The sequence below is a fragment of the Eublepharis macularius genome, chromosome 5 (genome assembly GCF_028583425.1).
Source record: "Eublepharis macularius isolate TG4126 chromosome 5, MPM_Emac_v1.0, whole genome shotgun sequence".
In the NCBI taxonomy this organism is placed as follows: domain Eukaryota; kingdom Metazoa; phylum Chordata; class Lepidosauria; order Squamata; family Eublepharidae; genus Eublepharis; species Eublepharis macularius.
The window spans coordinates 78,252,509-78,265,175 of record NC_072794.1 but is presented as its reverse complement, the minus strand read 5'-3'; positions in this window follow the sequence as shown (position 1 = coordinate 78,265,175).

Below are 12,667 nucleotides of genomic sequence, written 5' to 3'. Positions count from 1 at the left end.
CCTCTCAAGGTTCTGACAGCCAAAACAACTTTTATGATGGCAATAACCTCAGCAAGAAGGATGAGTGGACTGCAAGCCCTGAGACATGACCCTCCTTTCATCAAGATGTTCATAGATAAGGTCATTCTCCATTCCAGCCTCCACTTCCTACCCAAAATGGTCTCTGCTTTTCATCTGAATCAGGACATTGTCTTGCCTATATTTTTTCCTATGCTTTCTACAGAGGCTGAAAGACTCCTCCACACATTAGATGTTAAACGTGCCCTGTGTTTCTACCTAGACAGGACTACTACCTTCCGGAAGGACCCTAACCTATTCATTTCTTTCAGAGGACCTAAGAAAGGTCAGAAGGTCACTACTCAGACCCTTTCAAACTGAATAGTATGGCTCATTAGAGAGTGTTACAAGTATTCCAAACAACCATGCCCTCTGAACATCAGCGCACACTCTACAAGGGCCCAATCCACCTCGTCAGCAATTAACTTTGGCATTCCGTTAGCGGACTTATGTAAAGCGGCCACCTGGTTGACTCCATCCACCTTTATTAAACACTATGCAATTGATGTGGACCCCAGAAAGGACACAACTATTGGCAAAGCAGTCCTGAAGAGTCTCTTTCGATGAAGAGCAACATGCCCACCTCCTGGGTAAGTTTGCTCACTAATCTACCATGTGGAACTGCCCAGAAGACATGACGATGAAAACAGGGTTGCACCTACCTATAACTGTTGTTCATTGAGTGTTGTTCTGTGCAGGCACACATCCCTCTCTCCTTCCCCACTGTGTGCTCTTTATTGCTATATATGTATATGTTTTTTCCTTCTTCACCAGCGGCTTACAGAACTGAGGGAGGGAGCTGCCCCGCCTTTTATAGCCATGCTGCGGAGAAAAGCATGCAAAAAGGCAAGGCGAGCATCTTGCAACTTTAGGAGCTTTGGAACATCCATGGCTAGCTTCCACATGCACAGTTCCCATGTGTGCCAGCACAGAAGAACACTCGATGAACAGCAGTTACAGGTAGGCACAACCCTGTTTTCTTGTGCAAGTGGAGGACCTCATCCACATAGATCATCACCTCCTCCACAACATTCAGGCCCTACATCTGACAGCATGGCTGGTGGGGCACTGACAAGATAGTCATTTAGGGTCATCCAGGTTCTCCTGTCCTCTAGGAAGCCAGTTACAAGAAAATCATATGCTTATAAATGAAACAATCTCCTGTTTGGGCAGGCGACTGCAAGATTTCCACAGAATCTTGTGGTTTGAATCATATCTTTGAGTATTTGCTATATTTAAAAGATAGTGGGCTGTCAGTTGCATAGCTCAAGGTACACCTGGCTTTCCATGATAAGACTGGCGATTCCACAGTGTTCAGTGATGAAAGAAATTTTTTAAAGGTCTTTTCAGTTTGTACCCCCTCACACACACTACTCCACTTGTCCCTCAGTGAAGTTTGTCTCTGATTCTGTCAGCATTGATGTATAAACCTTTTGAACCAATGGCTACATCATATTTTTATGTGGTTTTGTACAAAACAGCATTCCTAGTGGCTATCACATCAGCTAGAAGGATAGAAGAATTGGCAGCTCTTCCTTTTTTAAAGTTCCATAATAATAAAGTAGTGCTGCAAGTTAACCTTACTTTTTTTTCTAAAGTAGTTTCGTCTTTTGCTATATTTGCTATCTTGCAAGATATTATTCTCCCAATATTCCTTGCCTAACCCCACCTGACCTCAGGAACGCATACTACACACCTTAGATGTGAGGAGGGCTCTTGTATTTTATTTGAAGAGGGTCAAGGACATGTGCAAATATAAGAATCTATTCATATGTTCCTCGGTCCTCAACAAGGGTAAAGCAGCATCTGCACAAACTCTGTCTAAATGGGTTATCTTTGCAATCAGGATTGCTTATGATAAGTCTGGAGTCCCATATCTGTTGCCATTAAGGGCCCACTTTACCAGTACCCAAGCTTCTTCCGGGGCCTTGTGAGGAAAGATTCCAATTCAAGCTATCTGTAGAGCAGCAACCTGGTCATTGCCTACCACCTTCATCAGACATTATTCCATAGATGTCAATTCCAGGGGTGAAGCGGCTATGGGAAAAGTAGTATTACAGTCATTATTTTGCTGGTCAGCCTACACCCTCCTCCTATGGTACATGAGTTTGGTATTCTCCCATGTGGGACTGCACAGAAGTCATCAAGATGAAAACAGGGTTGCACTTACCTGTAACTGTTGTTCATCGAGTGTTCTTCTATGCAGGTACACATCTCTCTCTCCTTTCCCCACTGTGGGCTGAGTAATACTGTACCTGTCTTCTCCATGGCTGCGAAAGGAGGACTGAAGAAGGAGTACTTCTCCTCCCTAGGTCATGTGGCATCTGGGTGATAAAATAGCAGCACACAACAGGGATTGGGGGCGGGGAGTACTCCAAAGCTTTGGAAAGCTCTAGAAATCTTAAAGTTTTAACGTCTGCAGCTGGCCTGTGCCTGTGCAGTTCCATGTGTGCCTTCACAGAAGACCACTCCATGAACAACCATTATAGGTAAGTGCAACCCTCTTTTCCCTCAAGCATAACTGCAACTGGGGAGGAGAGAGAAAAAAGTTAGCATGGGAGAAAACGACTTGAGAGTGGTGAATGGATCACAATTGGGGGATACCGTGGATGGGGAGAGTTGCAGGAGCCCATGGGCACGCTATGCCAAAGGCCCATAAAAAACAAAGGCCCATAAAAGATCTGTGCACAGACGCGCACAAGCATGTAGATTACTGGCAGTTCAGCCACACTACAGAGAGTCCAGGTGGAGTTGTGTGTGAGAATCCTGCAGAGGTATGATAACTTTCAGAGCCAGTGTGCTGTAATGCATAGAGTTTCAGACTAGGATCTGACAGACCCCAGGTTTGAATCCTCGTTTTGCCATTGAAACTTGCTGAGTTACCACACTCTCAGACTAATCCACCTCACAGGGTTATTGTAAGGATGAAATAGAGGAAAGAAAAATGATGTGAACCACTCTGGGTCCCCACTGGGGAGAAAGGTGGGGTATAAATTAAGGAAATAATTTCAGGAACCCCAACAGTTCCTGTTGGGCTTCCTATATTTGGTGAGTGGGAAGACAGAAAGAAGGAAGTGGACAGACAGGTTCACTGAGGTGTTTTGTGGTGATAAAATCAAGGCATCCAGAATGTGCTAGTTTTTGCTAGCTGTTTCCTAGATTGCTAGCTGTTTCTGAAAAGGAGAAACAGTTTGAATCAAGAACAAGTAATAAGGTGGCAAATATTTCAGGGGGAAATTCTACTATATAGCTTCAGATTGCAAAGGCAACCCCCAAGTGTATCAGATAGTCTTCTTATCCTTTGATGGGCATATTGTAAGCTCTCTAGGCTTTGTTCATGTTTTTAAAGTATGCCCTTAAATATATTTTCCACATATTTTCTTAACTGGCAAATATATTTCCCTCACCCAAAAACTGCGGAGTGGAACTTCTTCTCTATTATCTTCAACTTCTTATTGTAAAGCAATTTTATTCTATGAAATCAAGTTTCAAGATCATGCTCAGATGAAGCAATTTTATCAGTCTTTATGGGCCTGTGCTTCAGCTTTCCTGTCAGATAAGCAGGAAATCTAACCATCACTCTCCTGTTATGAACCATTAATGGTCTCTGGGGTCCATCATCTTTGTTCATTTTGGAAAGCAGGTAAAAACTGAATAAATTATTATTGCAGAGCAAAATAGATTTTGGAAGATATATTTCTTAACTGGCAGATAAAAAAATAACCCTTTGCTTCCAGGAATAAGGAATCCCACCAATAAGTCTGTACTTGAACCAGGTTTGATTCCCCACTCCTCCACTTGAAGCCAGCTTTGTGACCTTGGGCCAGTCACAGCTCTTCCAGAGATCTCTCAGCCCCACCCACCTCACAGGGTGTTTTGTTGTGGGCATAACAACGACATACTTTGTAAACTGCTCTGAGTGGGTGTTAAGTCATCCTGAAGGGCGGTATATAAATCAAATGTTATTATTCAAATGTTATTATTAAACTGATGTTTGCAGGTTGTGTGTGAATAATCACACTGTAAGATTGTTTTAGTAGCCTGATTAGCACCGTTTGGCCAGAACTTGTAGGTGTTTGCAAGCTAAATAGGGTTGCCTACAGTCAGTACCTGGATGGGAAACCACCAAGAAAGACTGTGGTTGTTATACAGAGGAGGGTAATGGCAATTACCTTTGTTCATCTCATGCTTGGAAGGCCCTATGCAAGGGGTTGCCATATGTTGGTTGTGACTCAACAACATCTCCATCCTCAAGATTTTGTTACATTCAAGAGCCGTTTGTCCTGCCTGGAGAGTCTTTGGGTTCCCTTGAGTGTGCAGAGAGATTCATCTGAGTAATCTGAAGTTAATTGAAGAGAGAGGATTATTTTAGCGTTCTGTACTCGGGAAATTAGGGAATGGGCCTTGTGTGTTTGATGCCCCCTAGTGTCAAGTATCTGCTATGAAAATTGCATATCATATTTATTTAGCATAAAGCAGAAGCTCTCTGACATCCTTGCAATGAATTTCAATGTCTATGTTCCCCAGTGTTCTAAATAACCTTGAGCCCTTCCCTGAAAGTCTCCATAGCCTCTTCCCTCAGGTTGCCAACTGCCTGGAGAAAAAATGCCCTGTCCTTTTAATAGAGGTTTAATAGGATGCTATTTACTAGGTGCTATTTTCCTCCATGCAATGAAAAGTTTCAGCTGCCTAGTTCCTCATATTAACCTTCTATTAAAGGGACAGAACAATTTTTTTCCTCCAGGTCGTTGGCAACCCTACTTTTCTCCTTCTCACCCACCAGCCCACTTACCTTTATCTGTTTTCAGCTTTTATTTTTATTATTTATAATCCATCTTTCTCATTGAGAGTCAAGGTGGATTACATAGTGCAAATTAATACAATACCTGAAAATAATAAAAAATCCAATACAGAGCTGAAACAATGCTAAAACAAAGCATAAGCAACTAAAACATGACATGTTAAACAATGCAGAAATTGCCTAGTAGTAGTTCCTATACCTTTACCAAAGTATTTTTGAAGCATTTCATTAGTATACAGCTCTCCTACCTTTGTTAAAAAACTCTCCTGAATAATTCAGTGTTGCATCATTTGCAGAAAGCCAGGAGAAAGGGAGCCTTCCTAACCCCATCAGGCAGGCCATTCCATAAGAGGGGAGGCAAACAGAGAATGTGCATGTACGCGCAGTTGATTTTGCCCATTTGCAGGATGGCACCTGCAGAAGACCCTGTTTAGATGAGTGAAACTGCCGTAGCAGAGCATGGGGAAGAGATATGAGAGTTCAAGGCTTTCCCTTCTTCACTCCCCCTGGCAGCCTCTATCTGGGAAACGTATGGCCCAGTTGAGCAGAGCTTGCTACTGGGCCCAGGTACATGGTAGGTAACCTGCAAGAACTTACAGAGGGTATTGCACTTTCAACCTTCCCACAGTATTTTCCCTTTTCTTTCTCCTGGCAGCCCCCATAGCCTCACCTTTCCCTTCTTATTTTTCTCCTTCCCATGTACCAACCAACATACCTTTTCATCTGCCCCACCCCCATTTTCAGCTATATTATTTATTTACTTTAATCTCTATGTTGCCTTCCTCCCCAATGGGCACCCAAAGCAGCTTACATCACTCTCTCCGCCTTCATTTTATCCTCACAGCAACCCTATGAGCTAGTGTAACCCCCATGAGCTCCAGTATCTGGAGCCAGGTGGAAGGTGCTGGTTGCTGAGGAGCTTGATAACATTTTACAAGCTATTATCACTTTTATTAAGGTAATCAGAAACATGTTATATGTGAACAACAGTGACTAATAGTGGTGTATGTGTGTTATATTTCATTGGTATTATTATTGGAATCATATTATTCTTACAGGGCTGTAATTCCCAAGAAGAGGAAAGAAGCCTGGGTTCCAGTTGCTTCATAACCGGGAGGATTGTGGCAAAGGACTCTATCCAAAAAGATCCAAAAAGTTGAACTTGCTTTACCTTGAGTGTTTCAGACAACCAGTTACTTGACTGAACTTAAAGACATGGTTGGCTGCAAGTTTCTGTTTTTGTTGCACCTATGAGTTTGGTTTAAAAAAATAATTGTAAAGGTTTGATGTAAATAAATTTTCTTCATCTGCCTGATCTCGTCAGATCTCAGAAGCTAAGCAGGGTCGGCCTTGGCTAATAATTGGATGGGAGACCTCCAGTGAAGACCAGGGCTGCAGAGGCAGCTCATAGCAAACTACCTCTGTTAGTCTCTTGCCATGAAAACCCACAACACATTTGTGTTGAAAGTTTGCTTTCTAAATTAGCCTTATAGAACACATACAAAAGAGGTTATACAAGGTTAGGCTGAGATTGCGTGGCTGGCCCAAGGTCACCCTCTCAGCCTCCATGGCAGAGCCATTTTCTCCAGGGGAACTGATCTCTGTTTGCTGGAGATCAGTTATAATTCTGGGAGATCTCCAGCCACCACCTGGAGACTGGCAACCCTAACTCATGTTCCTCAAAAAAACCCTCCCCCCGAGTCAATTACCTTAGTAAAGTTTCCACTGCTGGGTGCTGCTGACTTTCTCCCAGAGCCTGACCACCTATGAGAGTGTTGAACCTGGTACAGCACAGAACAAGGCTGCCTGCCAGTTGCCCACTCGATGGGGCTTAATGGGGCGATGGCGGGAAATGGAGAAGACAAAACCATAGAGATTGGGAAGATTCCTTAAAGCATCATGGATGACACTTCTTCTACTACTACATCTTTTTCTTCTTGGCCTGGAATTGATGTTGTGGTGTTGCATGACACCAGTCCCATGTGTTTCCACCTCTCCAATCCTCCTCCTGGTAGCCAGGCAGGAACTGGCAACGTTAGCACAGGAAGTGTCCAACTTTGGTACAGGCCTTGTGGAAACCATAAAAAACAGACAGCTGAATTGCTTGGATTTTCTCACTCTGTCTCATGTTCTTTAGTAAGAAGTTCAAAAAAAAAAAGAGGACAAGAGCCACAGCGTGCTTTGAGTTGGCTGGAGCAAAAAACAAAACCCTAGAGCTCAAGGCCTTAGGTACCCAAGCTGCATAGTGACTGAAACTCTGCCAGTGCAAGGACTGTTCAATCATAACAAGGACTGAGAAGATATCATTCACAACTCACCAAAGTAATCAACCAGCTCACTGTCTGAGAACCTTTGGTATCGTCAGTGCTCTTGCAATGGCCCCCTTCGCTATGGTTTTAGAAAGCAACTGAGGAACACATTAGTGGGACTCAGCTGCAAAGCCTTTTACCCCATACTTTGAGCTCTTAGTTCAGTGACCAACAATTCAGACTGGAGTATGTGGAGTTACTCCACTCTAAGCCCACTGATTTGAACTAACTTACACTGGGATAACTCTTCATCATTAGGGTGTTTGCCCTGAAAGTAAACGACAGTAAATATAAGGAGATAATCAGCCTTTGGTACTAAAATATCTAGCACTCAATGCACACCACTATAAAATCCCAGTCCCAATCCTAGCCATTTAATTGTGTCCGATCCTTGGCTACTCTGAAATCGTATCCCTCCAGGCCTTTCTGTCTCTGACTGCTTCTTTCAATTCCTTCATGTTCAGTCCAGTGTCTTTCATGATGGTATCCAGCCAGCGGGTTTTTGGTCTTCCTCTCTTCCTCATTCCACTCACCATTCCTAGCATCATTGATGTTTCTAGTGAGTTGGCCCGCATTACTATAAAATACACTGATAATAAAATTATCATCATGGAGAATCATAGAAGGCAGAGCAAAGAAAATGCATAGACATGGCTGCCAGAAGAAGCATGTGGGAACTATAGAAAAAGATCACCGCTGAAGAATAGTAAGCTTTCTTGGTGGTAGCACACTTTATGGTTAAAAAAAAGCCCTTCAGGCTGACTCCTTTCTGTCCTTTAAGAAATATATTTTGCTTAGAAAGGCTTCTGGATACTGTTAGCCCAAATAGGGCCCCACCCACTCCTGGCCCATTTAAGGAGAAGGCAGGTGGAGTAGAAGGAGTACAGAAAGTCTTTATTGCAATAAAGGGAGGAACAGGTTCTTAACACAAAGAAAGTTACCTCAGGTTCCTCACAGAAAAACAAAGCTGCTTCCCCCTTTATACTGAAGGCAGCCTATTCCATATATGGTAATCCAAGCTAATTGGCTTATGTCAATGCTGCAGTATGAGGTTCAAGGCACAAGTGTGTCTAAAGAGTTAAACAAGTTAAGTTGATCACATGTCCTCTGGCTCTGCCTGTGATCAATCAGTATACTCCTTTAGGAGCACTATGCCAGACTAGGCCCAACGTCAGGTATGTGCCATCAGTCCCCCCTTTGGCCCAAGGTCTAACCTACAGTGGGCCACTTGGGCCACCTTGATTTCGATAATGTTGAAGCATTATAAATCTTTGTTCTATAGCTTCCAGTTTAAAGCACTTAATACAACCTGCAATAACTAGTGGCAATGTTTGGCCACAAACACATAAACACATAACAAGGAAAAGTATGGAAACCCCAAGTACCAAGGCTGACTTAAGGGAGTTCCCAAGATTTGGCCACCACGATCCAAAGAGGGTCTGCCACCATGACTCATAAGGAGGTACATAAGCTATTTGCGCTATGTGAGCAGCCCTATCAAAGATTGCCTGCCGATTGTCTGGAATCCAGGCACAGCATGTGGCATTAATTAAGGCACAAGTGCCCCCTTTCGATGCCAAAATTAGGTCCAGAGCCATACGATTCTGCAGGGCCATCTGTCGGATAAGCCCCTGTTCAGTGGCAAGGTCTCTCAGGGCACTAGCGGTTTCATTGGCTACTATTTCGACCACTGCTTGTAAACGCCAAACAGCCTCATTAAGTCCTCGAAATAGCCCAAACCGTGTAAGAGGTAAATATTGCTTCATATACTGCTGAGCTGTTTCTACATCTCTATAATTCCGGATGTGTGGTCTGGTACCCAAAGATGAAGTAACAAACAAGGGTGGCAAAACAAGGGCTAAATAACATATCCCTGTTCCATTTATTGGTAATGCAGAGTAAGCCCTCCGCCCACACACCCAGTAGTGACCAGCTAGCGCCTGCAGAGGATCTAATGAGGAATTTGCCCCTATCCACTGAGCTGAGTAATACCCTGTTCCAAAGGTACCTGGCCCCACTGCAGATATATTAGGATGTTTGTAATAGCATTTCCAGGCAATACCTTCTTGTTCACACCATACATCTGATGAATCTGTATCATTCACGGTCTCATCCTTATAGGACCACCAGGGCTCAGATAGGTTGGTTATGGGATTCCATATAACACCCTTATGCCATAGTTTTGATCCATTTTCATACGCATCATATCTCCCCTCCTCCAGAAAAATATGATCACATAGAGATCTGCCCAACCTCTTACCCTGTGGCGAGGATGAATTCTTCCAAAGACACCACTCTCCCCGGGTTCGGACTACCTGGAGGAATCCTAAATTTCGATACCCTATCTGCTGCCAAGTTTTATTTTGGGCGGTAGTATCATTTAGCCAAGGCCGGGGAGCTACAGCCATTTCAGCAGCTGTCAAAGGTTTGACTATTAAAGGCATACCTAGGCGAGAACTTTCAGGCATTAGGGCACAGATCCAGCATTCAGTAACATTTAACAATTCACTAGCCCTCATGGGTTCCACAAACTTCAAAATCACAGGAGGTAAGGAAACTCTGGGATACTCGTTTTCCATCTACCCCAACAATATGAACTTGCTTTTTAGTAGCTCTTGTTCCCTTTGGGGGTTGAGGCACCGTTGAATGGGTTGCTCCAGAATCAACAAGGAAAGGTATTGCTGTTCCCCCTACCATCACATTTACCAGGGGCTCAGGGTAGGGGGCTAAAGTTAGCTTATGCCCCTGACCCCCCTATTCACTTTCCTCCTTTTCTAGCATTTGGAACTTGTCTTCTGGCCTTCGATTTGGGCACTCTCGTTTCCAGTGTCCTTCCTGTCGACAGAGGGCACACTGGTTTTTTCTCAATGGCTTCCTTCTTCTTTCCTCTCTTTCCCTTTTTTCTGGTCTCTTGGTTCCAGGCTGCTTCAAGTGAATGCCCCCAATAGCCTGTGCCAACATTATTGCCTGTGCTTTCATTTCTTTCTTCTTCTCTTCCCGATCCCTTCCTAAATAAACCTTATATGCTAATTCGACCAGCTCTGAAATTCCCTTCGTCTCCCAGCCTTCCAGTTTCTGCAGCTTCCTTCTGATATCATCAAATCCTTGTCCCACAAACAAGGCATTAAGCATTCTTTGATTCTCTGGGGCTTCTGGATCCAATCCTCCATGAGCCCGAAGAGCCTCCATTAATCGCTGCAAGAATTGGGTGGGGTCTTCCTCTTTCTTCTGTTTCACCTCATAGACCTTATTCAAATTTATTCTGCGGGGAACTGCCTTTTTCAACCCTTCCAAAATTAGCTCACGGTAAGCTGCATGAAGGCCCCGTCCTATATCTGTATCATGTGGCCAATTTGGAGTCGTTCTTGGCACCACCCGGTCAACACTGTGGGCTCCTGCTGCTAGCCCCGACGCTTGTTGTCTAGCCTCATAAATATCTCTTGCCTTTTCAATCACTAATCTCTTTTCCTCTGGTGTAAGAATATTATTCAGTAGCAACTGGCAATCTTGATAAGTAGGTTGGTACATTTGAAAAATGCTACTAAATTCCCTGTGGACAATATCAGGGTCCTCTCTCAAGGAGGGGATGGTTTTCTTCCAATTCATCAGGTCGCTGGTTGTGAATGGTACATAAACATAAGTCAGACCTGTTGCCCCAATCACCTCCCTTAATGGACATTGGAGTCCCGGCTGTAGTCTATCAGGAGGGTGACGGGCCTCTGGTGGCCTCAGAGTCATGTTTTCTCCTTTGAGTCCCATATCCGGGGGAGTTTCCTTAATTGGGGACTCAAGCTCTTCCACCAATTCAAGGATGTGCTTTTTCTTGTCAATAAAAGTGGAAGTTGGGGTCTTGGGTGGCACTGGCTCCACCGAAGGGGCACTTGAAACTGGTGAGGTGGTGGAATCACATGGGCCGGGATATGGGGGTAATTCAGGGTAGAGTTGGGGGACCTGCAATGGATCCCTCACTGCCTGTCTTCCCTCCCACGCCTGTCCTTGTAACCCATCCACTGGATCCACATCATCCTGTTCAGGGGTTTTCTCCTCTATTTCTCCCTGGCCCTGCCTCTTTGGTCTGCCCTTTCCCAATCCCTCTGGGGGCAAAGGTACAGGAGTCTTAGATGCATTTACAAGTAACATTTGCATATCCTTCTTTCTTAATTTACAATTCTGTAACAAATCAGCTTTGGTAGCCGTATACATCCAAAATTGAGCATAATCATGTTCATTCCACTTTCCCTGTTGAAATGTCAGATTTAATAAATCCCTCAGGGTACTAAAATCAAAAGTTCCTTGTTCTGGCCACAGCCTACCATTATCAAACGTATATTGGGGCCACTCAATAGTACAGTACCTAACCAGTCTACTAACAGGATATTGTGGCAGGTCAACATCTTGTGATCCCACAATTTGATCCCAGTTCTTTACCATACACCCTAGAGGAGTACACTTCTCCTTTTTAGACTGCCCTCCTCCCATCCTGCGATCTGCAACCAGGGCCTCTTCTGTTACCTGAGGACTTATAGTGGGATTATGCAGATCTGCCCAGGATCCCGTTTTCCCACCAAGGCCTACCTTTTCCAGTCAGCTACCACCAATCCCTGTAGTTGGGAGTCTGTCAGTCCTTCTACTCACTGGGGACGTCCGCTGCACCACAGGAGCTGTGGCCTAGTCAAGGGAGTTCCAAGCCTTGGACATCAATGGATCCATGGTGTGCACTACCAGCCTGGCCGTCCCTTGCCATTCCGCCACGCCTGTCAGTTCAGTGGAGGTCCCTTCGTGGTCGCCAGAAACTGTTAGCCCGAATAGGGCCCCACCCACTCCTGGCCCATTTAAGGAGAAGGCAGGTGGAGTAGAAGGAGTACAGAAAGTCTTTATTGCAATAAAGGGAGGAACAGGTTCTTAACACAAAGAAAGTTACCTCAGGTTCCTCACAGAAAAACAAAGCTGCTTCCCCCTTTATACTGAAGGCAGCCTATTCCATATATGGTAATCCAAGCTAATTGGCTTATGTCAATGCTGCAGTATGAGGTTCAAGGCACAAGTGTGTCTAAAGAGTTAAACAAGTTAAGTTGATCACATGTCCTCTGGCTCTGCCTGTGATCAATCAGTATACTCCTTTAGGAGCACTATGCCAGACTAGGCCCAACGTCAGGTATGTGCCATCAATACTAAGCACAGGATTTATTTCAAATTCTTGGACTGCATCTGTTTGGGTAGATTTTAATGTATTAGTCATTGTGATTGATCCATCTTTTTATTGCTCATTGGTTTTATTCTGAAGTTGTTTTATTTTTACTGTTTTGTAAATGGCTGCAAGAATTCCTTGGATCACTCAATGGGGAATTAAAATTTAAAAATAAATAAAATGAGTGCTGGGTTGAATGTTATAGGAATGGGATTTAAATCTAAATCAAGTCCTTAGTGCCTGACACTCTCTATGGGATGCTTTCCTTAGGGGAGGGTTGTAAAATGTCTTCATTAATAAAACCTCTGATAT